Source organism: Oncorhynchus nerka, linkage group LG8, assembly GCF_034236695.1.
Source record: "Oncorhynchus nerka isolate Pitt River linkage group LG8, Oner_Uvic_2.0, whole genome shotgun sequence".
In the NCBI taxonomy this organism is placed as follows: Eukaryota; Metazoa; Chordata; class Actinopteri; order Salmoniformes; family Salmonidae; genus Oncorhynchus; species Oncorhynchus nerka.
The window spans coordinates 68483802-68489811 of NC_088403.1; the positions used below are offsets into that span (position 1 = coordinate 68483802).

The 6010-nt window shown below is 42.1% G+C and overlaps 1 pseudogene; it reads left to right on the forward strand.

Moving 5' to 3' along the window:
- LOC115125917 (fibrinogen alpha chain-like) overlaps window positions 1-3355 on the forward strand; it is a 17273-nt pseudogene extending 13918 nt beyond the window's left edge.
- Window positions 3356-6010: the final 2655 nt, after the last annotated feature.

Here is a 6010-nt window from a genome sequence, read left to right on the forward strand (position 1 = left end):
ACTCAGACATATTATATGAAGACATGGTGATGTGAGGAAGAGGAAGAGTTATATGAAGACATGGTGATGTGAGGAAGAAGAAGAGTTATATGAAGACATGGTGATGTGAGGAAGAGGAAGAGTTAAATGAAGACATGGTGATGTGAGGAAGAGGAAGAGTTAAATGCTGAAAAACACTTTTTATTTACCTCCTTCCCCCCCCCACTCCCCCACTCCCCCCCCCGCCAGGTGAACATCGACATCAAGCTGCGCTCCTGTAAGGGGTCTTGTAAGGGCTATGCTGAGTTCTCCGTCGACCAGGCATCCTACGTGGCTCTGGACAAGCAGATGGACCAGCTGGAAGCCCAGAGCGTTCAGTCTGTGGAGACCGTCAGCACGCTGTACGTCATGAAGAGCCGACCGCTTAAAGACGTCGTGGTCGACAGGTGAGCAGGAGGATGCTGCTGTCGTTTTCTCTGACCCTGACCCCCTTCTAATCTCCTCTTTTTCCTCTCCTCCCCTTCTAATCTCCTCTTCTCCCCCCCTCCCTTCTAATCTCCTCTTTTCCTCCCCTCTCCCGTACCCTTCTCCCCCCCTCTCTCAGCAAGTACAAGTCCGGCCCGGCTGAGGAACAGAAGGAGGTTTTCTTCCCGGAGGTGAAGACCGTGAAGCTGACCTTGGAGACCCAGGGGTCCAGCGCTTCGTCTGCCGCCACTGCCAGCCAGGTCCCGGGTACGCACTTCCAGCCTTCGACTTCAGGCTCTTCATCGTCATCGGGTTTGTCAACGGGGTCGGGGACGAAGGACGGGCCGAGGAAAACGATCACGGAGCTGGGTGGTGGAGGGGGGACAAGGGGGGATGGAGTTGGGGATTTCTCAAAAGGGATGGGTGGGCTGGGAAGTCTCGGGCGGAGATTTCGCCACTACTGGTCACCTGACCACTCAGACGTCGAGCTGTACCAAGACGACGAAAAGGACGATAGTACATACGAAGGATGGGCCAGTGGAGCGCATCGAGGAAGTATCGGGCGGACTCGGCTGTGAGGCGCTGAAGCTCGGTGGCGGAGGAGGAGGAGGGATGGGCGAATTCTTCCCATCCCTCACCTCCTCCTCTTCCTCATCCTCCTCTTCCTCCTCCTCGTTCACCAAAACCATGAGCCACGGCGGCACCAAGGGAGGCAGTAGCATTCTCACCAGCACCAAGACCGGTGGCACCGGGCGATTTCGGAGGTGATCCATTCGGAATGGATCTCGGGGCGTTCATGCGCGGGAACGACAAGACGACATCCCAGATTTCACGCCCGCAGCGTGAAGACTAGCCGGGTGAGCGGCAGGCGGATTATGTGGGAAAAGGTACATCTGAGTAACCGCCCAGCAGTTGACCTAGCTAGCCGCTGTTAGTATCTTAGCCTAGCAGCCGTTAGCAATTACCATGTTAGCCTAGCCTCCATTAGCACCTTAGCCTAGCAGCCATTAGCAATTAGAATGTTAGCCTAGTCTCCATTAGCACCTTAGCCTAGCAGCCGTTAGCAATTAGAATGTTAGCCTAGTCTCCATTAGCACCTTAGCCTAGCAGCCGTTAGCAATTAGCATGTTAGCCTAGTCTCCATTAGCACCTTAGCCTAGCAGCCGTTAGCAATTAGCATGTTAGTCTAGCCTCCATTAGCCCCTTAGCTAAACTGCCGATAGCAATTAGCACCTTATGCTAGCAGCCGTTAGAGGTTACAGTCTTAGCCAGAAGCTTTTAGCGTATTAGCTAGCAATCAGAAGTGAAACATTGCTAATTTTGTCATAGCTCAAAGCAAAGCTTATATTGTAAAATTAACTTTCAGAATCTGATGAACAGTAACCAAATTAACAAAGATGTGTAAGCTAGTTCAGCCATTGCTCATATTATGTGGTTGTAGCTAACTTTTTTTTTAAAACAAATTGTATAAATTTGCTCACATTGTATATAGACTTGTTTTTTTTACTGTATTATTGACTGTATGTTTGTTTTACTCCATGTGTAACTCTGTGTCGTTGTATGTGTCGAACTGCTTTGCTTTATCTTGGCCAGGTCGCAATTGTAAATGAGAACTTGTTCTCAACTTGCTTACCTGGTTAAATAAAGGGTTAGGGTTATATATATAAATACCTGGTTAAATAAAGGGTTATATATATAAATACCTGGTTAAATAAAGGGTTATATAGATAAATACCTGGTTAGATAAAGGGTTAGGGTTATATATATAAATACCTGGTTAAATAAAGGGTTAGGGTTATATATATAAATACCTGGTTAAATAAAGGGTTAGGGTTATATATATAAATACCTGGTTAAATAAAGGTGAAATAAATAAATAAAATAAAAATACAACTTTACAGAGATACTGTATAAGATAAGATAAGATATGCTGTTCTGTACATATTACTGGATGTTCACGAAATATTCAATGGATAATAAGTGTAATCATGGAGAACGAAAGGACTGCAGTAATTTCTCTTCACTGAAAAGGACAACACTAAATTCACTACTGAATTCCCGGCCACTAATCCGTAGCTTCTGCGTCTGTTTTCAGATTGTTCTGACATCCAACGGAACCATCTCACAGGGGAAAAGAGCGGCCTGTACAAAATCAACCCCTCTGCCTCCCTCTCCCCCTCCACTCCGAACGGGCTAGTGGAGGTTTACTGTGACCAGGAAGGTTTTCTAGGAGGGTGGACCCTGGTCCAACAGAGAGCTCATGGGGGGGTTAGCTTCAACCGTTCCTGGGCAGACTACCAGGAGGGGTTCGGAGGAGTGGACGGTCAGGGTAAAGGGGAGGTATGGCTAGGGTTGAAACACCTCCATCTTCTGACCCGGGAGGACAGCATGTTGAGGGTAGAGCTAGAAGACTGGGAGGGAGGGGAGGCGATAGCCGAGTACACAGTGAAAGTGGGGTCCGAGGCTGAGGGGTATCAGTTGACCGTGGCAGAGTATTCAGGTGATGCAGGAGATGCTTTAGTCAAGGGAGAGTCTAGTTTAGGGAGTCAGGGGTCGCTCGGCTTGAGGTCGTTCCTCTCCCACGAGGGGATGAAGTTTAGTACCTTCGATAGGGATAATGACCAATGGGAGGAGAGCTGTGCAGAGATGTACGGCGGCGGCTGGTGGTATAATAACTGTCAGAGGGCTAACTTAAACGGAGTCTACTACAAAGGGGGGAAGTATGATCCTGGTAGCAACGTTCCATACGAGATAGAAAACGGAGTGGTGTGGCTGACCCGTGCAAACCAGCTGACTATAGTCTGAAGACCACCCGCATGAAGATACGACCGCTCGCTATGGCCTGAGAGAGAGAGAGAGGGAAGGAGAGAGGGAGAGAGAGAGGGGGGGAGAAGGAGAGAGAGAGAGAGAGAGGGAGAAGGAGAGAGGGAGAGAGAGAGGGGGGGGGAGGAGGAGAGAGAGAGAGAGAGGGAAGGGACAGAGGGAGAGAGAGAGGGGGAGAAGGGAGAGAGAGAAGGTGAGAGAGGGAAGGAGAGAGAGAGAGAGAAGGTGAGAGAGGGAAGGAGAGAGAGGGGGGGAAGAGAGAGGAAGGAGAGAGAGAGGGAAGGAGAGAGAGAGAGAAGGACAGAGGGGAGAGAGAAGGACAGAGGGAGAGAGAAGGACAGAGGAGAGAGAGAGAGAGAGAGAGAGAGAGAGAAGGAGAGAGAGAGGGGGGAGAGAAAGGACAGAGGGAGAGAGAAGAGAGAGAGGGAGAGGAGAGAGAGAGAGAGAGAGAGAGAGAAGAGAGAGAGAGGGAAGGAGAGAGAGAGGGGGAGAGAGAGGAAAGGAGAGAGAGAGAGGAAGGAGAGAGAGAGGAAGGACAGGGAGGAAGGGAAAGAAGGAGAGGAGACAAGGTGGGAGAGAGAATGACGGGGAGTGAGGGACAGATGTGGAGAGAGAGAACAAGGAGGGAGGGAGAGGGACAAAGGTGGAGCGAGCTAGAGAGAGAGAGAGAGATATTGCTGACTGTTGATTCTGTGAGTAGATGATTAAATGTGACTTTGCTTTTCTGACCCCGTGAATGATGTCAATGTACTGAATGTTCATGTAAAAACAAACCTCTGAACCAACCAGTTACTGCTACTGTTCAGATAACTGGTCTGAGATCAGTAACCTCTGAACCAACCAGTTACTGCTACTGTTCAAATAACTGGTCTGAGATCAGTAACCTCTGAACCAACCAGTTACTGCTACTGTTCAGATAACTGGTCTGAGATCAGAAGTTAGAAAGTCTAAACCAAACAATAAAGATGACTTCAACTTCATGTTTTGTCTTTTGTTTTATTACTTCTGTTTATCTTCAAACTACTGCGGTAGAGCTGTTGAAAAGTTAGCAGGAAAAAGTGATATTTTATAGTATAAACAGAAATCAACTACAATATTAATATCACACACCCCAAATGGGAACAGACGTCAGTTCAACGTCTAGTTTTGATTTACACTGAAATCAAAATTCCACCCCCTGTTATTGGATTTATGTTGGGTGGGAAAAAATAGGAAATTCATATGTCGATGTCTTTTAGGAAATCAGTTCATATGTTCATGTCTTTTAGGAAATCAGTTCATATGTTGATCAGTTTTCCGTGTTGATTCAATGTCATCACATGTGATTTCTTTTGGTGGAAATGGCAGGGAAACATATCTGGAAATGGCAGGGAAACATATCTGGAAATGGCAGGGAAACATATATGGAAATGGCAGGGAAACATATCTGGAAATGGCAGGGAAACATATCTGGAAATGGCAGGGAAACATATCTGGAAATGGCAGGGAAACATATCTGGAAATGGCAGGGAAACATATCTGGAAATGGCAGGGAAACATATCTGAGTCAACCAGTTGTTGCCCAGTGGGACATGAGTTAATAACATGTCTTTATAGTCTTCTTTATGGTATAGGCCTATACATTAAGAATATATATATATAATATATATAATATACATTTAAAAAATATATATATATAATATATATATAATAATATAATATACATTAAGAATATATAGACATTAGATATAATATAATATTATATACATTAAGGATATATAGACATTAAATATAATATAATATACATTAAGGATATATAGACATTAGATATAATATACATTAAGAATATATAGACATTAGATATAATATAATATTATATACATTAAGGATATATAGACATGAAATATAATATAATATACATTAAGAATATATAGACATTAAATATAATATTATATACGTTAAGAATATGTAGACATTAGAATATAATATACATTATGAATATATAGACATTAGATATAATATACATTATGAATATATAGACATTAGATATAATATACATTATGAATATATAGACATTAGATATAATATTATATACATTAAGAATATATAGACATTAGATATAATATTATATTTTATAGACATTAGAATATTATATTATATACATTAAGAATATATAGACATTAGATATAATATTATATTTTATAGACATTAGAATATTATATTATATACATTAAGAATATATAGACATTAGATATTATATTATATTTTATAGACATTAGAATATTATATTATATACATTAAGAATATATAGACATTAGATATAATATTATATTATATACATTAAGAATATTATATTATATACATTAAGAATATATAGACATTAGATATAATATTATATTATATACATTAAGAATATTATATTATATACATTAAGAATATATAGACATTAGATATAATATTATATTATATACATTAAATCCTCTTCCTAAATATTTGGTAAAATGATTAATTTTGTGTGTGATTCTTGGAAACAAGGGTGGCTAAACTGACCTCTTTGGCTCAACTTACCCCACTCTTCCCCTTGATCTAGTCAGTTTGGTGTCCGTATGGATAGTTGACTGAACTTTGAACTCTGTCAACATTTTGTTCAGCGATGTGACATACACCCGACCTGATGTTAGCACACAGCTAATATTGACCGGATCAATAATTAGCTAAATGCTACCATAGGAATACATTATATGAATCTGCAACGTGTCAACGC